The 26,192-nt window shown below is 43.6% G+C and overlaps 2 protein-coding genes and 1 pseudogene across 3 annotated transcripts in view; 2 read left to right on the plus strand and 1 right to left on the minus strand.

The window, feature by feature from the left end:
- Window positions 1-26,192, plus strand: part of LOC128595776 (sulfotransferase 2A1-like) — a 370,742-nt gene that overhangs the window by 234,016 nt on the left and 110,534 nt on the right. The window lies entirely within an intron of this gene.
- Window positions 1-26,192, plus strand: part of LOC128596568 (sulfotransferase 2A8-like) — a 210,618-nt gene that overhangs the window by 152,939 nt on the left and 31,487 nt on the right. The gene's annotated exons all lie outside the window — the stretch shown is intronic.
- LOC128595787 (mitochondrial import receptor subunit TOM20 homolog) lies at window positions 18,640-19,154 on the minus strand (annotated as a pseudogene).

The raw sequence follows: 26,192 nt of genomic DNA on the forward strand, positions 1-26,192 counted from the left end.
AAGGTGTGGTAGAATTCTGATGTGAAGCCATCTGGTCCCGGGCTTTTCTTTTTAGGGAGGTTTTGTATGGTTCGTGCTATTTCAGAACTTTATATGGGCCTGTTCAACATTTCCACTTGATTCTGGCTAAGTCTTGGACGGTGACGTGCTTCCAAGTATTGGTCAATTTCCTTCAGATTTTCATATTTCTGAGAATAAAGTTTCTTGTAATATTCATTAAGGATTTTTTGGATTTCTGAGGAGTCTGTTGTTATTTCATCTTTGTCATTTCTGATTGATGACATTAAAGGTTTTACTCTTTTTTTCCTAGTTAAGGTAGCCAAAGGTTTATCTATTTTATTGACCTTTTCAAAAAACCAACTTTTTGATTTATTGATCTGTTGTATAATTCTTTTGTTTTCAATTTCATTTAATTCTGCCCTAATTTAGGTTATTTCTTTTCTTCTACTGGGTTTGGGGTTGGAATATTCTTTCTTTTCCAGTTGCTTGAGATGTCCCATTAAGTTCTTAACTTTCTCTGTTTCCGTTCTCTTGAGGAAGGCTTGCAGTGCTATAAATTTCCCTCTTAGGACTGCCTTTGTGGGGCAGCGCCTGTGGCTCAAGGAGTAGGGTGCCGGTCCCATATGCCGGAGGTGGCGGGTTCAAACCCCGCCCTGGCCAAAAACCACAAAAAAAATAAAGAAAGCAGGACTGCCTTTGCGGTATTTCTAAAGTTCTGATAATTCGTGTCTTCATTATCTTTTTGTTCCAAAAATTTGGCAATTTCCTTGTTAATCTCATCTATGACCCAGCTATTATTTAGCATAAGGTTATTTAACTTCCATGTTTTTGTAAGAGTATGCAGATTCCTGTTGTTACTGTGTTCAACTTTTATTCCATGGTGGTCCAAGAAGATGCAAGGAATAATTTCTATTCCTTTAAATTTACTGAGGTTAGACTTGAGACCTAACATATTATCAATTTTGGAGTATGTTCCATGGGCTGCTGAGAAGAATGTGTATTCATTCAGTTTTGTTGGGATGAAATGTTCTGTAGATGTCTGTTAAATCCAAATGTTGAATGGGTAAATTTAAATCTAAAATTTCTTTGCTTAGCTTCTTATTGGAGGATCTATCCAACACTGCCAAAGGAGTGTTGAAATCTCCGACTATTATGGAGCTGGAGGAAATCAAGTTGCTCATGTCTGTTAGAGTTTCTCTTATAAATTGAGGTGCATTCTGGTTGGGTGCATAAATATTAATAATTGAAATCTCATCATATGGACTATTTCCCTTAACAAATATGAAGTGACCATTCTTATCCTTCCTTACTTTTGTTGGTTTAAAGCCTATTGCATTTGCAAATAGAATGCAACACCTGCTTTTTTCTGATTTACATTTGCCTGAAATATGGATGACCATCTTTTCACCCCGAATCTATATTCATATTTTAAGGTAAGATATGATTCTCGTATTCAGCAAATATCTGGCCTGAGTTTTTGTATCCAGTCAATCAACCCATGCCTCTTTAGAGGACAGTTCAAGCCATTCACATTCATGGAGAATATTGATAAGTCTGGTAAAATTTGGGGTATCGAGTTTTTCAATAGTCCAGTGGACATTTTTAGTCCTTTCACCACCGTGGAAGTTGGAGTTTCATCAAATGTTTCTGAGTGAGTTTACTTTTGTGGTAGAGGATTGGGCTGGTCATTATGGAGGATAGGTCTGAGAATATCCTGAAGTGCTGGTTTGGTTATGGCAAATTTCTTCAACATATGAATGTCATTGAAGTATTTAATTTCTCCATCATAAATGAAACTCAGTTTAGCTGGATACAGGATCTGGGGTTGAAAGTTATTTTATTTTAGGAGATTAAGAGTCAATGATTACTCTCTTTTGGCTTGAAAATTTTCAGCAGAGAGATCTGTAGTCATTCTAATATTCTTCCCTTTGTAGGTAATGATTTCTGACATCTTGCTGCTTTCAGAATTTTCTTCTTCATATTAACTTTAGTGAAGTTAATTATGATATGCCTGGGGGATGTCTTATTCGGGTTGAGTCATGCTGGGGTACTGCAACTATCTGCTATCTGAATTTCAGAATATCTTGGCATGTCTGAAAAATTCTCTTTCATAATTTCATGGAGAAGGGCCTCTGTGCCACTTCATCACTTTCAGGGATTCAAATGAGGTGGATATTAGCTTCCTTCGAATTATCCCAGAGGTCTCTGAGAGTATGATCCATTTTTGCTCTCCATTTCTTCTCCTTTTGAGAGTTTGGGAGTGTTCAAAAGCTTTGTCGTCAATGTCAGAAATTTTTTTCTTCTACTTGCTCCACTCTGTTACTGAGGGATTCTACTCTATTTTTCAGATCTTTGAGGGCTGCAAATTCTTGCTTCAGTGTGTCAAAATCTTTGGTGCTTTCGTCTTTAAATTCATTGAATTCTTGAGACAACATTTGAATTTCTCCTTGAATTTCTATTACCAACATTTGAATTGCTCCTTGAATGTCTAATTCCAAATTTTTCTCCATTCTATTAATCTTGTTTGCTATCCAAGAAATTCCATTCTGAATTTGATTTTGGACATCTCGGCTAGCTGTTCATGAATGGGATCTTCAGTTACATCTGCCATATCTTTCCCTGGGGATGGGGGGTTGATCTATTCTGGTTATTCATGTTACTAGAGTTTTTCCACTGATTCCACCTTATGATTATTTTATACCATTTGACTTTTCCCCTGGAGCTTTGTCGAAGACCCATACAGTTCTACGGCCTGAGAAACTGGGGACCTGTTTGGTGTGGTGGGGCTAAGTGGCCCTGTCTTGTTTTCAGCTGGTCTCTGTCCAACTCTGGTGAAACAGTTACTCTAGGTTGAAGTCTCAGCTATGGAAAAATACCAGCAATTAATTCACACCACCCACCACTGGTAACAATTGAAAAGGAACCCAGGGCCCCACTTGGATAGTCCTTGGGCGATTGGCTCAGTTCAAAAGGTCCAAATCAATTGTCTCAGTCAGCACTTGTCTCCAGTGGCAGAGTTTAAAAGGTCTCTGGCAACTAGATCACAGAGGTCTGCTGATAGCTCCGTGAAGTCAGGAGGAACCACCCAGCAAATAGATTAGTCTGGGAAGGTTGATGCCTCCTTCCCCACCTTGCACCTCTGTCACACCCTATCACTGATAACCACACAGCACTGTGACCCAGTTGCCTCCAATGAGCACATACTCCAGGGGTTTTCACCTACCTGAATTTCAAGGAGAGCTGTGTCTGCTCAGCCAGGCTAAAGTTCTCTGCCTCTGTCCGGCAGGGGGATGTGAAACCTGACAACCTTGGGAGGCTGGGGCTGTTCACTCAGTTCCAGCCCCACCCCTGATTGATGTTACTGACAGAACAGAACCATTTTGTGGGAATTTGTTTCTGTCCCTGCTAAATTCACCTGCAGAAGAGAAGCTGTTTTGAGTTCCCAGAACCTGTGCCTCAGGCCCTGTCTGTGCTGCTGTATGGTCTCAGCTGTAGTTTGTATTTGCAGCATGGTTACCTGTCAATTCCAGCTTCTGCCTACCCTTCTTTGTTTAAGCTGATGTACCCCTGGGGGCCGGGTGTGTCTAAGCCTCAGTAAAGCAGTCCTCTTGGTCAGCCCCACCCTGAGAATTTCTCAGCTCTGTGTGTGCATTTTCTACTCCCCATGCTCCACCCAGACTTGTACCACCTCAGTAAAATCCTTTACTCATGGGGCCTGCATTTCCATCCCAGATCTGTTCTGTGGTGGTTGCCACCTGAGAAGATGCCTGGCCTCCTCTGGTTGCCCAGAGAAACAGGGGGTGTAGCTTCGATATATCTGGGGGTGAGCCCTATTGTTGCCAAAAGTGGCTGCTGCTCTATGTCTCAGGGCACTGCCACTCCAGTATGGTTCCCTCTCACCTGACCATCCTCTCCACACTCCTGTGCTGCAGAATCAGCACAGACCAGGTGCATTCCAGGCCCTTTCCACACCCCTCGAGAAATCACCCAAGAATCTGGACTCCTGAGGGACAGGCCTCCAGACCTCAGAGTGAGAGGGGAGGGGAGTGCTGGGAGCTCAGAATTGCAGGTAGAAAATATATACAGCTTTATACCATTTTATGCCTGGCAGGAGAGCACCATGGCACCCTAGTAGGGGTAGTAGGTCCAGTTTTTAGAGGGTCTCTCCTGTGGAGTATAGTAGGAAGACTTTTGAACTCTGCATGTTTGTTTGTGGGGTACTCCAAGCCATTCTCATGGGGAGGGGACTCTCTTGCACTTGGCTATGAATTTTGTACCTTTTGTTTGTATCCTTGGGGTCACAGCTTGCCTCAGCAGGGTTGATGTGAATTCTTCAACCTTCTCTCTTGGCACAACTCTAATCCACCAGGTTACTTACTAAATTTCTGTCCTTTAACTCTCCTTCTGAATGGGAGCCTCTGTGGAAAGCTGGCTTCAGTCAGCCATCTTGTCTCCGCCCCCCAGCTCTACCTTGTGCTGTGTTTTTGATGTGATAATGTAATTGATGGTGACATGTTAGTCTGCAAAGATACAGTGAAGTATGTAAAGATGAAATATGGTGATGTATAAGAGTTTTCTAAATAGTACAAAATAGTACTAATAGTACAAAATATTCAAAATAGCACATCACGAAACTTGCTTTGGGAAGTATCCCATGTACTCCTTAATGTGCCAAATAATTAAAACCACTTGCTATAAAAAATATAATAATAACAATCCACCTATACGGTTGAAGCTAAAAATAGGGCTCATGGGAGCTCCTATGTGAAATGCATATATACGTACATAACTCAGTATACACAAATATGTGTATTTGGGGTGGTGGGATCAGGAAACAGTGGTCTATTAGTGGTATCCTGTAGAAAAGAGAAAGTAACATGAACACTGGATGCTGATTCTACCTTAGACACATTACTTCCCCTTCCCTTCCTCTGCCCACTTCCGATCAATCCGCAAAGGCCTCAGCATGAATGCATGTTAATTGGGAAGCCTTTCTTAACACATCAAACTGCCTCAGGTCTACGATTCCATACCTTCTTGTAATTTTCCTTTCAATGCACACACCAAACTTTAATTTTAGCTATGTGTGTCCTCTTGTTAGACAACAACTGGGACTTATGAAATAAAGGAAAATTTTAAAACATTATAGTTCCAAAAGAAAGGTCTATGATTGACAGCAAAGTCTATCTCGTATAAAAAGTTATTTTCTTAGCATAATCTCCCAGGATCTTGTACTGAGTACTAATTATTAGGATATTATATAAGGGGGAGGAGGCAAGATGGTTGACTGAAGCCAGCTTTCCACAGAGGCTCCCATCCAGAAGCAGAGTTAAAGGACAGAAGTTTAGCAAGTAACCTGGTGGATTAGAGCTAAGCCAAGAGAGAAGGTTGAGAATGTATATCAACCCTGCTGAGGCAAGATGCAACCCCGAGGATACAAACAAAAGGTACAAAATCCATAGCCAAGTGGATGGGAGTTCCCTCCCCCATAAGAATGGCTCACAGTACTTGATACAAACTAGCAAGCAGAGTTCAAAAGTCCTCCCATTATATACAATGGGAGAGCCCCTCTAAAAAGCAGACCTACTTCCTGTACTAGGGTACCATGGTGCTCTCCTGCCAGGCATAAAACTGTGTAAAGCTGTATATATTCTCTACCTGCAATTCTGAACTCCCAGTACTCCCCTCCACTCTCACTCTGAGGTCTGGAAGTCCTTCCCCCAGGAGTCCAGATTCTTGGGTATTTTCTCCAGAGAAGTGGACAGGGCATGGACTGCTGCTGGTCAGTGCTGATTCTGCAGCACAGGAGTAAGGAGAGGATGGTTAGCTGAGAGGGAACCCACAGGAGGAGTGGCAGTGCCCTGAGGCACAGAGCAGCAGCTGCAGTGGTAAAAATAGGCCTCACCCCTCAATATTCCAGAGTCACACCCCCTGTCTCTCTGGGCAACCAGAGGAGGCCAGGCATCTTCTCTGGTGGCAGTCACTGGTGGAACAGATCTGGGACAGAAATGCAGGCCCCATAAGTAAAGGGTTTGCCTGAGGCAGTACTGGCCTGGGTGGAGCGCGGGGACTAGAATATGCAGACGCAGAGCTGGCAGATTCTCAGGGCAGGGCTGACCCAGAGGACAGCTCTACTGAGCCTAAGACACACCCAGTCATCGGGGGATCATTAGCAGAGACATAGGAGGGTGGGCAGAGACTGGAACTGACAGCTAACCATGCCACTCCAATACAAACTGCAGCTGAGACCTAGCAGCAGCACAGACAGGGCCTGAATTGCAGGTTCTGTGAACTCAAACAGCGTCTGCTCTGTAGGAGAATATAGTCTGGACAGAAACAAATTCTGTGAAGTTGTTCTGCTCTGTCAGTAGCATCAATCAGGGGTGGGGCTGGAACTGAGTGAACAGCCCCAGCCTCCATTAAGCTGGGGCCTAACCCAAGGTTGTTAGGCCTCAGTTCCCTCTGCCAGATACTGGCAGAGATCAGTGGCCTGGCTGAGGAGACATAGATCTCCCCGTGATTCAGGCAGGTGCAAAAACCTGGAGTATCTGCTCATTGGAGGCAACTGGGTCACAGCACTGCAGGGTTATCAGTGACTGGGTGTGACAGAGGTGCAAGGTGGGGAAGGAGACTAATCTATTTTCTGGGTGGGTCCTCCTGACTTCATGGAGCATCAGAGAAAGTCATATTTGAGTTGTCATCAGACCCCTGCTATCTAGCTGCCAGAAACCTTTTGAACTCTCCCGAGACAGGTTCTGACTGAGATAATTGATTTTGACCTCTTGAACTGAGCCAATCACCCGAGGACTATCCAAGTGGAACCCTGGGTGTGTAGTTGTGGGAAGGTTTGATTTTCCTTTTCCAATTGTTGCCTTTTGGGGGGTGGAGTGACTTAATTGCTGGTATCTCTCCACAGATGAGACTTCAACCCCGAGTAACTGATTCACTAGGGTAGGACAGAAACCATCTGAAAACAAGACAGAGCCACTTAGATCCACCACACCAAGCAGGTCCACAGTTCCTTAGGCCGTAGCACTGTACAGGTCCTTGGCAAAGCTCTAGGGGAAAAGGTACAGACACCAGTCTCAGCTTTGGGGCAAAGGGCTGGTTAAGCACTACTCCTAGAGCTCCCAACCCAACTTCTCTTTATCTGTTCATCTAGTCAAATGGTTTAAAATAATTATGGGGCAGAATCAGCGGAAAATCTCTGGTAACATGAATAACCGGAGTATACCCCACACACACACAAGGAAAGATATGGCAGACACAACTGAAGATCCCAATCATAAACAGATGGCTCAGATGTCAGAAATCGAATTCAGAATTTGGATTGCAAACAAGATTAATAGAATAGAGGGAAAGTTGGAAGTAGAAATTCCACAAGCAATTCAAAAGTTGTCTCAAGAATTCAATGAATTTAACAACAACATCATCAAAGATTTTGACACATTGAGACAAGAATTTGCAGCCCTCAAAGATCTGAAAAATGCAACAGAATCCTGCAGTGATAGAGTGAAGCAAGCAGAAGAAAGGATTTCTGACACTGAAGAAAAAGCTGTTGAACACTCTCAAATTCTCAAAGAGGAAGAGAAATGGAGAACAAAAACGGATCATTCTCTCAGAGAGCTTTAGGATAATTCAAAGAAAACTAATATTGGCCTCATAAGAATCCCTGAAGGTGATGAAGTGGCTTTGCAAGGCACAGAGGCTCTTCTCCATGAAATTAGGAAAGAGAATTTTCCAGACATGCCAAAAGATTCTGAAATTCAGATAGCACACAGTTTCAGAACCCCAGCATGATTCAACCCAAATAAGACATCCCCCAGGCACAACATAATTAACTTCACTAAAGTTAATATGAAGGAAGAAGGAGAAAATACTGAAAGCAGCCAGATGTAAGAAAACCGTAACCTACCAAGGGAAGAATTTTAGAATGACTACAGATCTCTCTGCTGAAACTGTTCAAGCTAGAAGAGGTTGGTCATCGACTTTTAATCTCCTAAAACAAAATAACTTTCAACCTAGGATCCTGTATCCAGCTAAACTGAGTTTCATTTATGGTGGAGAAATTAAATACTCTAATGACATATACATCTGGAAAAAACTTGCCATAACCAAACCAGCTCTTCGGGATATTCTCAGACCTATCCTCCATAATGATCAGTACAATCCTCAACCACAAAAGTAAAATCACTCAGAAACTTTTGATCAAACTCCAACTTCCACAGTAGGGAAAGGATTAAAAATGTCCACTGGACTTTCAAAAAACTTGATACCGAAAATTCTAGCAGGCTTATCAATATTCTCCATTAATGTGAATGGTGTAAATGGTCCTCTAAAGAGGCACAGGTTGGCTGACTGGATACAAATACTCAGGCCAGATATCTGCTGAATACAGCATCTCATCTTATATTAAAAGATAAATATAGATTCAGGCTGAAGGAATGGTCGTCTATATTTCAGGCAAATGGAAATCAGAAAAAAGCAGGTGTTGCAATTCAATTTGCAGATACAATAGGCTTTACCAACAAAAGGAAGGAAGCATAACAATGGTTACTTCATATTTTTAAGGGTAATACTCAATATGATCAGATTTTAATTATTAATATTTATGCACCCAACCAAAATGCACCTCAATTTATGAGAGCAACTCTAACAGACATGAGCAACTTGATTTCCTCCAGCTGCATAATAGTTGGAGATTTTAACACTCCTTTGGCAGTGTTGGATAGATCCTTCAATAAGAATCTTAGCAAAAAAATTTTAGATTTAAATTAACCATTCAACATTTGGATTTAACAGACATCTACAGAACATTTCATCCTAACAAAAGTGAATACAAATTCTTCTCAGCAGCCCACGGAACATACTCCAAAATTGATCACATCTTAGGTCTCAAGTCTAACCTCAGTAAATTTAAAAGAATAGAAATTATTCCTTGTATCTTCTTGGACCACCATGGAATAAAAGTTGAACACAGTAACAACAGGAATCTGCATACTCATACAAAAACTTGGAAGTTAAATAACCTTATGCTGAATAATAGCTGGGCCACAGATAAAAATTTCACTTTATATGGAATCAGAAAAAAACTCAAATAGCCAAAACATTACTCATCAATAAAAAGACAGCAGGAGGAATCACACTACCAGACCTGAGACTGTACTATAAATCGATAGTAATCAAAGCAGCATGGAATTGGCACAAAAGCAGAGAAGTAGATGTCTGGAACAGAATAGAGAACCAAGAGATGAATCCAGCTACTTACCATTATTTGATCTTTGACAAGCCAATTAAAAACATTCAGTGGGGAAAAGATTCCCTATTTAACAAATGGTGCTGGGTACACTGGCTGCCACCCTGTAGAAGGTTGAAACTGGACCCACACCTTTCACCATTAACTAAGATAGACTCTCACTGGATAAAAGATTTAAACTTAAGACATGAAACTATAAAAATACTTGAAGAAAGTGCAGGTAAAACTCTTGAAGGAATCAGCCTGGGTGAATATTTTATGAGGAAGACTCCCCAGGCAATTGAAGCAATATCAAAAATACACTATTGGGACCTGATGAAACTAAAAACCTTCTGCACAGCCAAGAACATAGTAAGTAAAGCAAGCAGACAGCCCTCAGAATGGGAGAAAATATTTGCAGATTATACCTCCAATAAAGGTCTAATAACCAGAATCCACAGAGAACTCAAACATATTAGCAAGAAAATAACACGTGATCCCATCTCAGAGTGGGTAAAGGACTTGAGGAGAAACTTCTCTAAAGAAGACAGATGCACGATCTACAAACACATGAAAAAAGCTCATCATCCTTAATCATCAGAGAAATGCAAATCAAAACTACTTTCAGATATCACCTAACCCCAGTAAGAGTAGCCTACATAAAAAAATCCCAAAACCAGAGATGTTGGCATGGAGGTGGAGAGAAGGGCACACTTCTACACTGCTGGTGGGAATGCACATTAATATGTTCCTTCTGGAAGGATGTTTGGAGAATACTTAGAGACCTAAAAATAGACTTGCCATTCGATCCTATAATTCCTTTACTAGGTTTATACCCTGAAGACCAAAAATCACAATATAACAAAGACATCTGTACCAGAATATTTATTGCAGCCCAATTCATAATTGCTAAGTCATGGAAGAAGCCCAAGTGCCCATTGACCCACGAATGGACTAGCAAATTGTGGTACATGTATACCATGGAATATTATGCAGCCTTAAAGAAAGATGGGGACTTTACCTCTTTCATATTTACATGGATGGAGCTGGAACATATTCTTCCTAGCAAAGTATGTCAGGAATGGAAGAAAAAGTATCCAATGTACTCAGCCCTACTATGAAGATAAATTATAGCTTTCACATGAAGGCTATAACCCAACTATGCACAAGAATATGGGGAAAGGACCAAGGAAGGGGAAGGGAGAGGGGGAGGTTATGGTGGAGGGAGGGTAATGGATGGGTCCACACCTACATACATCTTAGAATGGGTACAGGTGAAACTTACTAAAGACAGAATACAAATGTCTACATACAATAACTAAGAATATGCCATGAAGGCTACGTTGAACAGTTTGATGAGAATATTTCAGATTGTATATGAAACCAGCACATTGTACCTCTTGATTGCACTAATGTACACAGCTATGATTTAACAATAAAAATAATAAAAATAATAAAAAAAATTAACAAAAATAAAATTTACTCATCATGCTAAACTGAAACTCTGTACCCATTAAACACTTCTCTCCCTATTCTCCCCTCCCCCAGCTCTTGGGAATCTCTGAGAGATTTTCTGTTGCTATGAATTTGCCTAATCTAGATATTTCACATAAATGGACTCATGCAGTATTTGTACTTTTTTCTTTCTTTTATTTTTTTTTCCTATTTATGTATTTATTTATTTTGTGAGACAGTGTCACTCTGTCACCCTGGGTCGAGTGCCATGTCATCATAGCTCACAGCAACTTTAAACTCTTGGACTCAGGTGATCCTCCTGCCTCAGCCTCCCAAGTAGCTGGGAACACAGGTGCCAGCCCACCACAACACCTGGTTAATTTTTCTATTTTTAGTGAAGACAAGACCTCAATCTAGCTCAGGCTGGTTTCAAACTTCTGAGCTCATGCAATCCATCCACCTTGGCCTCCCAGAGGGCTAGGATTACAACCATGAGCTACAGGCAGATCCTGTACTTTTTTTTTTTTTTTAATGAGATGGGGTTTCCCTTTGTCACCCAAGCTGGAGTGCTGTGGCATCATCACAGCTTCCTGCAACTTCAAACTCCTGGGCTCAAGCAGTCCTCCTGCCTCAGCCTCTCAAGTAGCTGGGACTACAAATGCCCGCCACCACACTCAGCTGATATATCTCCCCACTTTTCAGGAGACAAAATTATGCTATGTTTCCAAGGCTGGTACTGAACTCCTGACCTCAAGTGACCTCAACCTCCCAGTCCTGTTTTGTTTGTCTTATTTCAGTTAGCATACTTTCTAGGTTCATGGGTGTTGCAGCATGTGACAGAACGTCCTTCCTTCTTAAAGCCAAAGTGTATCCCTTTGTATGGACATACAACCACTCTTTTCTATCCTCCTTATTTACTGATGGACATTTGCATCATTTCCACCTTTTGGCTATTGGCAATAATGCTGCATAAACGTTAGTGCGCAAAAAACTCTTTGAGTCCCTGATTTAAATTCTCTTAGGTATAAAAGTCACTCTGTTTGAACCCTTTCCCGAATCATTAAACACAACCCCAAATCCTACCTTCCATCCTTTCAAATACCCTCTTTCCGAGACGTCCCATGGACCCCCTTCTTTGTGCCGTCTCCCTCCTCACAGTAAGACTATAAACCCAACTTTGCTTGACTATTGGTGTCCCCCTGATGGTCTCTGGCAGAGCGATGTTGACCAATATCTCAAAAATCCACCTATGCTCCAAAAGCATTTCTGGGAAAACACCAGATTCCCCATCTCTTCAGCTACTCATCCCAGGCATGGGCTTTCTTTGTCACCTTGAGCTATCTAATGAGGAAAATTTTACATTTAAATTCTTTAAAAATTTAAAGAGAGGGGCTGGGTGTGGTGGCTCACGTCTCTAATCCTAGCACTCTGGGAGGATGAGGAGAGTGGATTGCCAGAGCTCACAAGTTTGAAACCAGCCTGAGCCAGAGTGAGACCCCGTCTCTAAAAATAGCCGGGCGTTGTGGCTGGCACCTGTAGTTCCAGCTACTCGAGAGGCTCAGGCAAGAGAATTGCTTGAGCCCAGGAGTTTGAGGCTGCTGTGAGCTGTGACACCATAGCACTCTACCAAGTGCGACAAAGTGAGACTCTTTTTCAAAAAAAAAAAAAAAAAGGGACCTATGGACTTATGGAGTTGCACCTGAAAGACCAAAGAATTTGTTAGATTATTCCTATCGATGGTGGGGTGGCCCTCATCAGTCTTGGTGTTCCCAGCACCCAGAAGCAGACTAAAATGTCCAGTTATGTAGAACGTTTTCAGAAAGGAAGCAGAATAAATATCCAATTATGGCAGAATGCTACTATGACATACTAACCAGCCGTCTGTGTGCAGTAAACTTAGAATCACAACACGTATTTGTTTTCTTTTGTATTTGATTTCCTACTTAATTTTCATTTTCCACTCAGTCAAGTTCAGACACAGGTCTGTGCAGCTCACAGGGGCTGAACTCCTATGAGCTAAGCTCATGCGACCAACTTAGAAACTGGAGTGAACCGTCTCAGCGCCTGTAGCTCAAGTGGCGAAGGCGCCAGCCACATACACCAGAGCTGGCGGGTTTGAATCCAGCCCGGGCCTGTCAAACAACAATGATAACTACAACCAAAAAATAGCCAGGTGTTGTGGCAGGTGCCTGTAGTCTCAGCTACTTCGGAGACTGAGGCAAGAGAATCTTTTAAGCTCAGGAGTTGGAGGTTGCTGTGAGCTGTGATGCCACCAGGGCGACAGCCTGAGGCTCTATCTCAAAAAAAAAAAAAGAAAAAAGGAAAGAAAGAAAAAAAGAAACTGGAGCGAACCAAAGTGAGGTCACTGACTTACAAGAAGAAACCGGCGGGCGTCCATCAGACCATTGCCCAGACGGCTATCCAGGGCAGAAGCCAATAATCACCAGGGCCCAGGTGTACTGAGCCCTTCCCTTTGCCCAGATATCTGGGGGCAATTTAAGACTGAACAGTAAGGACCCACAGTGGCCTGGAAGGTCCAGGGACGAGGTTGTAGGATTACCCAGGCAGTAGGGCTGGTGGCCAGACAAGCTGGGAGGACCAGGCAGCTTCCCTGGCGCTGGAGGTGGGGGAGGCTCCCAACAGTGGGAGTAAATGAGGCTGGCTCCTGGTGACTGGCTGGCTTTCCTGAGATGGGGATATCTCCAGGGGTAATGGGTGCTGACTCCCCCCAGCCCTGTGAGCTAGAGCCCAATGGGGGAGAAACAAAGGCTGTGTCAACCACTGAGGTCTCCCAGCACTGCCCCCTCCCCCCCAAGCAGTAGCTGCTCAAAAATGAAAGGATCAATTACTCATTCAACTCCTTGAGGGGGCAAAGACTGGCTGCAGGGTGGGGTGGGAAGGGCAGGTCCCAGGAGGGTGGGCCTGGGTGGGCGCAACACAGAATTATTTAAACCCGGGCCCTGTGGATAGAGCCTCATGTTCTGGACACAGCAGGAGCAACATGGAAGATCCTAATGATTCCCAGGGTGAGTCAGAGTCCAGAGTTGGAGCTGGGCAGGGATGCAGCTATGGGGGGCTGAGCTTGCAGCCCAGGCTGCAGAGTGCTGATCCAGGCAGCCAGAGAAGGCCTAGGTTTATCTAGGATGCCTCTAGGGCCTTCTTGCCCTCTGGAGTGGGGAGAACTTGGCAGTGTTTGGGAAAATGAAATTATGCAAGCGAGTTGAGTAGACGACTGGGCACATGGTCCCCTCTGATCAAGAGTCAGGGTCCCTGAGCTCTTAGACAAGAGGAGGATCTGGGGGAGGGTAGAGCAGGTCTGAGGCACCAGCCAGAGCTCCTCTGGGGTGAGGAGCCCACCAGCCTACCTTCTCCAACAACAAAAGCTGCTGTTATCATCACCTATTCAAAGGTGTGGACTCTGAGCCCAGAGTGGTGCAGGGTTTGGGCTGGGAGGTGGAGAGCTGGGTCTGACCCAGGGCCTCTGGTCCTGGTAGCCACTGACACCCAGGGCTGCCTCTCACCTTAGGGCCTGAGAAGCCCCCAAGAGGGCTGTGGGCTGCCTTGGGACTCATCTGACCCTGTTCCCCTGCCTTCCTCCCTCCCTCCCTGCCTCAGGTGTCCCACCGCCCTCAGACACCCCAAGGAGGCGGCGTCGGGAGCGCACCTGCTACACCAAAGAACAGCAGTGGGAGCTAGAAAAACATTTTCAGACAAACAAGTACCCCAACCACGAGGACCGCCAAGCCCTGGCAAAACAACTCAACCTGCAGGACTACCAAGTGCAGGTCTGGTCCCCTCCCCTCTCCTTCCTAGTAGTTTTGAAAACCATTGTCCCTCTCCTGGTGCCTCCCTCCCTCCCAGGCAGGCGTGCAGAGGCCCCACCTCCCCATCAAAGCTGGGGGAAGGATCCCCCCACTAGTGGGTACCCAGGGCTACAAAGCCCTGTCTGGATTCAACTGTGGTGGTACAAACCTGCCAACATGATGGGCCCACTATACTGTTGCCCCACGGTCTCTCCCCACATCTGCTCAGACCTCAGGGCTTCCCTGAGACCTCCGGAACCCTCCCTGGAAAAGCATTCCTGGGCCCTGGGATCCTGGGTGCTAGGCCTGACCCCTCCAGTCCTCTCCACCCTTCTCCTTGACATTCTGCCATTCTGATCCCCCAGGGGTCTCTAATGATGTGGTACGGAAGGAAGGGCCTGAGTCTGGCCCTGCTCCCTGTTTTCATACCTCTTCTGTGTGTCCCCTCTGTACTCCCGGGTGTGGTTCAAGAACCAAAGGGCCAAACAGTCTTGGGAGCACATCTGCCAAGAACCACCAGGGTACTGAGGCCACGGAGGTCATGGCCAAGGAGCCCCAGGAACCTGGGTTGCACCCATCTTTCCCAGAGCCCATGCCCCAAGCACCAGCCACCCCATGTTCCCAGAAGGCCCAGGATTCCTGAGCTCTCTTCTGTCTTCCCCCCCCCCCCCAGGGAATCTTGCCAGCAGCAGAAGCCACCACTGATTTCAGCCTCCACCAGGCCTGGGGGCACCCAGGATACAGTGCCCAGGAGGGCGTCCCTGCTGCCCCAGGCCCTATGCCAGGGCCAAGCTCAGGCCCATTCCCAGGTCCAAGACCATTCCCAGGTCCAGGCCCAACTTCAGGTCCATTCCTAGGCCTATTTTCAGGTCCAAGCACAACCTCAGACCCAGGGTTGTTCTCAGGGGCTGCCCCAGACCCAGCCCCAGGCCCACTGTGGTCCCAGAGCCCTTATGCCTGCAATTTCTCAGCAGACGTTCCGACATTATCTGATATCTCTGAGCTCCTCTCATCCCAAGATCCCTCCCAGGTCTCCTCCGTCACCACATCTGGGCACCAAGAGGGGGATGATTTTGTGGACAAAAAGGACTCAGGCTCTAGGTTCCTACTGGATTTATAGGGAGCTGTGCCTGCACAGCACTGAAGATCTCAGGGGCCAGAGGGCCTGGAGCTGCAGTGGCTGGTTACTTTCTGCCAGTGGAATGCTCTGCCCTTTACCCAACCTGCTGGAGGGATGCATTTGCTGCCTTAGCTGTGGGCCATCACAGGTCACCCTGCTATGAATGTCCTCACTTGGTCATTGGTTGACTGTGAATGTCTCTGTTAACTAGGAGTGAAGGCTGCTCTTGGAAGCCCAAAAGCTTTCTTTCTTGCCTTTTTTTTTGAGTATATATTTTTTTCAAATTAATGAGTATATAATTTTTAGATTACATTGTTCTCAGTTCCAGAGTAAAGTTATCTTTGTAGAAGGGCCCCTCACCCATGGAGTGTGTTATAAACCCTCACAACGAGCACATTAAGTGAGATCCTTCCTCATGCCCTTCCTCCTGACAAATGTCCTCCCCCCCAACCCCGCCATTTCCCTGTATATGAACTGAGCCAAAATAAACATTGTAGCACAAATGTTTTTGTGGTAAAATGATTTCTGTTCTTCTAGATAGATGTCTAGCAATGGGACTGCAGGGTCAAATGGAAGGTCTACTCTTATATCTTTGAGGACTCTCCATACTTCTCTCCAAAAAAGCTGTTTTGGAAGCCCAAAAGCTTTCTAAAGGACTTGTCTCAGCACCCCCCGGGGTCAACGTCCCGTCCCCTCCTGCCCCCACACTCAGGATTTGAGGCTTTGTAATGTTTGTCATTCCACTGACTTGTGACTTTATTTGGTTTTATTATTCATTTTCCTGATGTTTGAGAGGTTGAGAATTCTCACCTGGGCATTAAGAATTCTTTTTTTTTTTTTTTCTTTTGCAGTTTTTTTTTGGCCGGGGCTGGGTTTGAACCTGTCACCTCCGGCATATGGGGCCAGCGCCCTATCCTTTGAGTCACAGGCGTCACCCCCAAGAATTCTTGTATGGGTCAGGTGAGGTGACTCACACCTGCAATCTCAGCACTCTTGGAGGCAGAGGCAGGTGGATCCCTCGAGCTCATGAAGTTGAGACCAGCCTGAGCTAAAGCAAGACCCCCATCTCTTAAAAAAAAAACAACTGGGCATTGTGGCGGGCATCTAGGCTACTTGGGAGGCTGAAGCAAGAGAATCGCTTAAGCCCAGGAGTCTGAGGTTGCTGTGAGCTGTGACACCACAGCACTGTACTGGGGGTGACAAAATGATAATCTGTCTCAAAAAAACAGCTTGTATAAAAGAGAAAATAGCCCCCTCTGTATTGGTTAATCAACTTATGCTCTAGGCACTTTTCATTTTTTACATATATTCTAAAATAAAACATTTGTATTAACACAAAAAATCCTTGTGTAGTTGGGCAGTGCCTGTGGCTCACTGAGGAGGGCACCGGCCCCATATACTGAGGGTGGCGGGTTCATACCCTGCCCCGGCCAAACTGCAACAAAAAATAGCCAGACGTTGTGGCGGGTGCCTGTAGTCCCAGCTACTCGGGAGGCTGAGGGAAGAGAATCGCCTAAGCCCAGGAGTTGGAGGTTGCTGTGTGCAGTGATGCCATGGCACTCTACCAAGGGCGATAAAGTGAGACTCTGTCTCTACAAAATAATAATAATAATAATAATCCTTGTGTAGTGGTATTCACAAGTTTTTGCACTTTTTCTTTGCCTGATTTTGTAGTTACAAATATTTGTGATTTGTCAACATAAAACTTCATCAGCAGCCAATATATTGCAAATATCTCCTGTTCTGTGGCTTATCTTTTTCCTTTTGCTAAATAGACCACGCTGGACACCACTAAAAATAATGCATTTATTCTGGGCACCACTAGAAATATGCATTGGTAGACAAATACTGTAGTGAAATCTCACTCCCACCAACCCCACAAATATTCTAAATATAAACAAAACTTTAATTTATTTTATTTTATGTATTTATTTTGACACAGAGTTTTACTTTGTCATCCTCAGTAGAGTGCCCTGGCTCATAGCAACCTCAGACTCTTGGGCTCAAGTGATTCTCTTGCCTCAGCCTCCTAAGTAGCTGGGACTACAGGCCCTGCTCACAAGGCCCCGCTGTTTTTTTTAAGAGATGGGGGGACGGCCTACCTCTTGCTTCAGCTGGTCTTGAACCTGTAAGCTCAGGCAATCCACCCGCTTCGGCCTCCCAGAGTGCTGGGATTACAGGCGTGAGCCACCTCGTCCAGCCCAAAACTTAAAAGTTAGATAAAATAGACAAAAACTGTTACAGGTCTTTCTACGTTTTGCCTACTGGAGATAAGTGTGCAGTACATTGTCAAAATAAGTCTAGGTGTTCGGTGAGGCATATCTCTCACCCACTTCTTTATGAAGAGCCTCCGGGCTTTATTGGTTTTTTGCTTTTCTACAAGGTTTAAAAATGAGCTTTGGCTGGATATGGTGGCTCACACCTCTAATCCTAGCACTGTAGGAGGCTGAGGCGGGTGGATTCCCTGAGCTCATGAGTCGGAAACCAGCCTGAGCAAGATTGAGACATTGTACTAAAAATAGAAAAATGAGCTGGTGTTGTAGGGGGGAGGCTGAGGTAATAGGATCGCTTGAACCCAAGAGTTTGAGGTTGCTATGAGCTCTGAGGCCATGGCACTGTACTCAGGGTGACAGAGTGAGACTCTGTCTCAAAAAAAAAAAAAAAAGTGTTTGTGGCACTTGAATCCTAGTATCACTAAGGGATCCGTCACTGACAGTCCTTTTTTAATGATGAACTAAAATCCACCCTGCAGAATTCTCATTGGGCTTATTTCTGCCTTGTTTTTCTTTTCCAGCAACTTGTAGCGTATTTATAAAATGAAAGCTCTCTCTCAAAATACACTTTTCACTGGGAAATATAAATAAATCAGACAAATGGATCTACACAAAGTAAACATTAACTTTGTAGATTTCAGCGTAGGACAGTCCAACAAGCATATTTGCCCTTATTCCCCCGGAGCTGCTCAACTTCTGAGTTAAGAATTTTTAAAATATTCTAAACTGAGATTTTATCATGTTGAATGTTTCTCATTCCACATCATCTTCAGCCAAGCTCTGAGCACTTACGATTCTCTAATTGTCGGGAGCTTAGTCAGAAGCTTCTGGAACACGGGTGCTGGCAGAGTCCGCTGCGGTACCTGAGGAACTGCTGGGGCTGTCCACACACAGCGATCGCCCGTCGTCAGGTGCTCCACGCCCTTCTCGTATTCACCTTGAGCTGGTGGCTCTTCACCAAGCTGTCTTTCTTCAAGGAAGAATTTCTGAACAGCTTCAGCATCTTTAAGGTCAGGTCACTTGGAAAGTCCAGCTCTCTCCTTGGCAAGCTTCTGTTTCTTTCTTCGTTCTGGAAGCCTGTTCTTCACATTGGGGTCACTCCGTCTCTTGTGGTCCAGGTAAATGCAGTACCCGATGAACAGGGCCCCGCATACCCCGGCGGCGATGGCGCTGTTCCGGCCCACCATCTTCTTCTCTCTTTCTCTCTAGACCAGAGGGGAGACGGCAGCGGGGACCCCGAGGGAGCGGTTGGCCGCGAACCCTCAGAGCGGACGGCCCCGCTCAGCCCCGACGCCCGCCAGCCCGGGACTCCGAGAGGCCGAGGGCATGCCACTTCCGGCCCCAGTCGCCTTCTGCCTTGTTTTGCTACTCGAGATACGACTGCTGCTTTTCCTGGTGGAACAATGCCTATTCAGAAAAGAGCTACTTCCCAAAAAGCTACTTGTTGGAAGCCTAATGAACACATGTGTATGTGAAAATAATAATAATAAAAAAGCTACTTGATCTTCTTTGATATTTAATAAGCCAACATACTTTACCCATAATTCTTTTTTTTTTCTTTTTTGAGACAGAGTCTCAAGCTGTTGGGTACTCTGGGTAGAGTACCGTGGCATCACAGCTTACAGCAGCCTCAAACTCTTGGGCTTAAGCAAGTCTCTTGCTTCAGCATAATTCCAATTTAAACTTTAATTTTTCTTAAAGTGTCCATGATTTCTTGAAAATGTAATTGTTGTGATGGCATGGCCCAAGGTCTAAATTTTCATTCTATTTTACTTATATAAAGACAGATTCGAGAATAAAAACAAACATAAAAAAAAGAAAGAAAAAAAGAAAAGAAGACAGAAAAGTAGGCATCGTGCCTAGTTTAGAATTGAGAAACCCGAGACCCCCACCGAGGATAAAGCAACTGTCCCCTCACCTGCTAACTAAGGGACTGGAGAACACCTTCCTCTCTTAGACACTTTGGAGAAAACCGGGTGCCTGGTCTAGAGGAGTCAAGGTGGGGTTCTAGGGCCTTTCTACTTAGCTTGAGGTTGGAGTAAGTGGTGACGCCACTGCACTATAGCCAGGGGACAGACCAGACTCTGTGTAGACAACAAATTATTTAATAATATTTGAGGTATTTGATTCTTCTTCAATTAATTATTATATATGTTATGTTGTCAGGCAAGTGTCCCAACTTCATTCTTTTGCCTGTGGATACACTGCTGTTACTGCCTCATGTGTTCAAGAGGATGGCTTCTATTTTCTTGGGGTTTTTTTTTGTTGTTGTTGTTTGAGACAGAGTCCCCCTCTGTCACCCAGACTAGAGTAGAACGGCATCATCACAGCTCACTGTAACCTCAAACTCCTGGGTTCAAGTGATCCTCTTGCCTGGGCCTCCTGAGTAGCCGGGACTACAGGCCCGCACCACTGTGCCTTGCTTGTTTTTTCTACTTTTAGGGGAGATGGGTCTCACTATTGCTCAGTCTAGTCTTCAACTCCTCAGCTCAAGCAATCCTGCCCCCTTGACCTCCCAGAGTACCAGGATCACAGGTGTGATCACAGTGATCATACCCAAGTGATCATTCTCTTTTATCCCTCAAAACTTCAATGTATATTTTCTAAGAACAAGAATATATGCTTTCTATCCACAGTAAAAAATAAAGAAATCAGGGAATCTAATAGTGATATGATATTGTTTAATATTATCTAAATCCATGCTGCCTATTCTAATTTGGCCAATTGTTCCAGTGATATAATTCTAGCATGTGTATATACACGCGCTTCAGGATCCACACAATTCTTACCTTGCATGTTCCTTCAAACTGAAACGTGTACTAAGCTTTTTTTCTTTTCCATAACAATTTGACAATTCAAACAGTACAGGCTTATTATGATGTAGAATGTTTCTCAGTCAGGGTTTATATAATGTGATTTTATGAATATATTCAAATCAAGAATTGATGGTTAAGACAGACCCACATAGGGGGCGGAGCAAGATGGCAGGCGAGTAACAGCTTCCTTGCATCTGGGCACCGTGAGTCTGGGGAGATAGGACTCCAGGCATCTCCGGCTGGTGGGAACTGCCTAGCATCACTCCTATAAGGATACAGGGAGTCAGCGAAAGACTTCTGGACCCCAAGAGGAGGACTAAAACAGTGGAAAACCGGCAAGTGGTCGCATGTGTTCAATCCGTCTAAACCCGCCCACAACTATAAGTTCAGTAGCAGCGAGACTGCAAACCAGAAAGGCCTTACCTGTGAACTGTTTTGATGTCCTTGGACTTGGCACTGAGTTGAACTGCCCTGGGGAAGGCCTGAGCGGGAGTGCGGAGAACTTTGGCCGTTGTCTAGGTCCCCAGTCTGAGCCGCTGAGCCAGACGGAGCTAATAGTGTTTGGCAGTGGGTCACACGGAACCATTGCCAGTGATCTGCCCAGGCAAGCTCCACCCTCAGGGTCGCAGAGCTAGAAACGGGTGGGAGCTTGTAACCCAGCAACCAAGTAGCATAAGGGTGGGGTCTGAGCCGCCTTGCAGCCTTAACCCTCAGGGGCAGAGTGAGACCAGTTTTGGCACACTGGGTAAGTGGATAGCCACTTCAGCAGTGATTCCAGCGAGAAAGCTGGGAAAGCTTCTGCTCAGCAAGTTTACAAGTTCAAAGTGCCTTTTAAGTGGGCTGAAGAGAGATTTAGGGTGTCTACCTGCTGGGGTTTGACAAATCAGCAGCCTCCAGTCATATCAGAACTGTGACTAACATGTCATACCGCAGAACACCACGTGTTGCCCAGACAATATTCAATAACATATACAAACTGCTTGGGTTTTGGTTGTGTATTTTTTTCTTTTTTTTTGTTTGGTTGGTTTTCTTTTTTTGTTTGTTTATTTTGACGTTGTTGATGTTCTTTTGTTTTTTAATTTCAATCTTTTCCATACAGATCCCTTTTTCTTTCTCAATTTTTCTAGTTTAATTATAATTTCCCATTGCTGCCTTTTTTAATAACTACAACTTCATTTTTGCTAGTGTTTCTACCCCTATCATTTGGTTTTTCACCCAATTGTATCCCCGTAAAGTTTTCTGTTTGCTTCTTTTGGTTTGATTTATAGCATTTTTGTCTTTCCTCTCTACTTGGTGGAGGTGGGGTACTGTGTCTGATCAGGTTAGCAAAGAGCTGCTGACCTCAAGGGAACCACCCAACTGGGCACCCCCAGAAGGTGGGGTTTTTTAAGGTTGTGTCAAAGTACCCTACTGTACACCTATATTGCCCTGTCTCCCTCTCTCTGTACCTCTCTTCTTTTTGTCAATATTCCTTATCCCAACCCCCTCTCCTTTCTCTATCTTTCTTTTTTTTCTTATCACTCGGTCCTCCTTTCTTTCATCCCTTTTTTGCTCCTCAACCTTCTCACCCTTCTGGTCCTGTAACCCTTAGTCCACAGGCACAAGAACTTAAAGAGCAAGAGGAAGTGAAAGGGAAATTAGGGCAAGGAAACAGATAAAAGAAATCACTCATGAGGAAGAATCAGCAGAAAACTCCAGGCAACATGAAGAACCAGTCCAGAACAACCCCACCAAGGGACCATGAGGTAGCTACTGCAGAGGATTTCACCTATACAGAAATGTTAGGAATGACAGAAAGGGAATTTAGAATACACATTTTGAAAACAATGAAAGAAATGATGGACACAATGAAGGAAACTGCTAATAAAGTGGAAAATAACCAAAAGGAAATCCAAAAACAGAATCAAATCAGAGATGAACGATATGAAGAATATAAAAAGGATATATCAGAGCTGAAGCAAATGAAACAGTCAATCAGGGAACTTAAAGATGCAATGGAAAGTATCAGCAACAGGTTAGACCATGCAGAAGAAAGAATTTCAGAGGTAGAAGACAAAGTTCTTGAGATAACTCAGATAGTAAAAGAGGCAGAAAAGAAGAGAGAGAAAGCAGAACGTTCACTGTCAGAATTATGGGACTTTATGAAGCGTTCCAACATACGAGTTATAGGAATTCCAGAAGGGGAAGAAGAATGCCCCAGAGGAATGGAAGCCATACTAGAGAATATTATAAAAGAAAATTTCCCAAACATCACCAAAGAGTCTGACACACTGCTTTCAGAGGGCTATCGGACCCCAGGTCGCCTCAACTCTAACCGAGCTTCTCCAAGACACATTGTGATGAACCTGTCCAAAGTCAAGACAAAAGAAAAGATCCTGCAAGCTGCCAGGAGTAAGCGCCAGTTGACCTACAGGGGCAAATCCATCAGAGTGACCGCAGACTTCTCTAATGAAACTTTCCAAGCAAGAAGACAATGGTCATCTACCTTTAATCTACTTAAACAGAACAATTTTCAGCCCAGAATTCTGTACCCTGCTAAGCTAAGCTTCAAAATTGACGGAGAAATCAAATCATTTACAAATACACAAACATTGAGGAAATTCGCCACAACAAGACCGGCTCTACAGGAAATACTTCAACCTGTTCTGCACACTGACCACCACAATGGATCAGCAGCAAAGTAAGAACTCAGAAATCAAAGGACAGAACCTAACCTCCACACTGATGCAAAAGATAAAACTAAGCAATGGACTCTCACCAAATAAGACGAATAGAATACTACCACACTTATCAATTATCTCCATAAATGTTAATGGCTTGAATTCCCCACTGAAGAGACATAGATTGGCTGACTGCATTAAAAAACACAAGCCATCCATTTGCTGTCTGCAAGAAACACACCTGGCTTCAAAAGACAAATTAAAGCTCCGAGTCAAGGGTTGGAAGACAATTTTTCAGGCAAATGGAATTCAGAAGAAAAGAGGAGTTGCAGTCTTATTTTCAGATACATGTGGATTTAAAGCAACTAAAGTCAAAAAAGACAAAGATGGTCACTTTATATTGGTCAAGGGAAAACTACAACAAGAAAACATTTCAATTCTAAATATTTATGCACCCAATTTAAATGCTCCCAGATTCTTGAAGCAGACCTTACTCAGTCTGAGCAATATGATATCTGATAATACCATCATAACAGGGGACTTTAACACACCTCTTACAGAGCTGGACAGATCCTCTAAACAGAAATTAAACAAAGATGTACCAGATTTAAATGAGACCCTAGAACAACTATGCTTGATAGACGCATATAGAACACTCCACCCCAAAGACAAAGAATATACATTCTTCTCATCACCCCATGGAACATTCTCCAAAATTGATCATATCCTGCGACACAAAACAAATATCAACAGAATCAAAAGAATTGAAATTTTACCTTGTATCTTTTCAGACCATAAGGCACTAAAGGTGGAACTCAACTCTGACAAAAATGCTCAACCCCACCCAAAGTCATGGAAATTAAACAATCTTCTGTTGAATAACAGATGGGTGCAGGAAGAAATAAAACAGGAAATCATCAACTTCCTTGAGCATAACAACAATGAAGACACAAGCTACCAAAACCTGTGGGATACTGCAAAAGCAGTTTTGAGAGGAAAATTCATCGCTTTAGATGCCTACATTCGAAAAACAGAAAGAGAGCACATCAACTATCTCACAAGAGATCTTATGGAATTGGAAAAAGAAGAACAATCTAAGCCTAAACTCAGTAGAAGAAAAGAAATATCCAAAATCAAATCAGAGATCAATGAAATTGAAAACAAAAGAATCATTCAGAGAATTAATGAAACAAGGAGTTGGTTTTTTGAAAAAATAAATAAAATAGATAAACCATTGGCCAGACTAACTAGAAATAGAAAAGTAAAATCTCTAGTAACCTCAATCAGAAACGATAAAGGGTAAATAACAACTGATCCCACAGAGATACAAGAGATCATCTCTGAATACTACCAGAAACTCTATGCCCGGAAATTTGACAATGTGAAGGAAATGGATCAATATTTGGAATCACACCCTCTCCCTAGACTTAGCCAGGAAGAAATAGACCTCCTGAACAGACCGATTTCAAGCACTGAGATCAAAGAAACAATAAAAAAGCTTCCAACTAAAAAATGCCCTGGTCCAGATGGCTTCACTCCAGAATTCTATCAAACCTTCAAGGAAGAGCTTATTCCTGTACTGCAGAAATTATTCCAAAAAACTGAGGAAGAAGGAATCTTCCCCAACACATTCTATGAAGCAAACATCACCCTGATACCAAAACCAGGAAAAGACCCAAACAAAAAGGAGAATTTCAGACCAATCTCACTCATGAACATAGACGCAAAAATTCTCAACAAAATCCTAGCCAATAGATTACAGCTTATCATAAAAAAAGTCATTCATCATGATCAAGTAGGCTTCATCCCAGGGATGCAAGGCTGGTTTAACATACGCAAGTCTATAAACGTTATCCACCATATTAACAGAGGCAAAAATAAAGATCACATGATCCTCTCAATAGATGCAGAAAAAGCATTTGATAAAATCCAGCATCCTTTTCTAATTAGAACTCTGAAGAGTATAGGCATAGGTGGCACATTTCTAAAACTGATTGAAGCTATCTATGACAAACCCACAGCCAATATTTTACTGAATGGAGTAAAACTGAAAGCTTTTCCTCTTAGAACTGGAACCAGACAAGGTTGTCCTCTGTCACCTTTACTATTCAACATAGTGCTGGAAGTTCTAGCCAATACAATTAGGCAAGACAAGGATATAAAGGGAATCCAAATGGGAGCAGAGGAGGTCAAACTCTCCCTCTTTGCTGACGACATGTTCTTATACTTAGAGAACCCCAAAGACTCAACCACAAGACTCCTAGAAGTCATCAAAAAATACAGTAATGTTTCAGGATATAAAATCAATGTCCACAAGTTAGTAGCCTTTGTATACACCAATAACAGTCAAGATGAGAAGCTAATTAAGGACACAACTCCTTTCACCATAGTCTCAAAGAAAATGAAATACCTAGGAATATACCTAACGAAGGAGGTGAAGGACCTGTATAAAGAAAACTATGAACTCCTCAGAAAGGAAATAGCAGAGGATATTAACAAATGGAAGAACATACCATGCTCATGGATGGGAAGAATCAACATTGTTAAAATGTCTATACTTCCCAAAGCAATCTACCTATTCAATGCCATTCCTATCAAAGTACCTACATCGTACTTTCAAGATTTGGAAAAAATAATTCTGCGTTTTGTATGGAACCGGAAAAATCCCCGTATAGCTAAGGCAGTTCTTAGTAACAAAAATAAAGCTGGGGGCATCAGCATACCAGATTTTAGTCTGTACTACAAGGCCATAGTGCTCAAGACAGCATGGTACTGGCACAAAAACAGAGACATAGACACTTGGAATCGAATTGAACACCAAGAAATGAAA

This window comes from Nycticebus coucang, chromosome 10 (assembly GCF_027406575.1).
Source record: "Nycticebus coucang isolate mNycCou1 chromosome 10, mNycCou1.pri, whole genome shotgun sequence".
Classification (NCBI taxonomy): domain Eukaryota; kingdom Metazoa; phylum Chordata; class Mammalia; order Primates; family Lorisidae; genus Nycticebus; species Nycticebus coucang.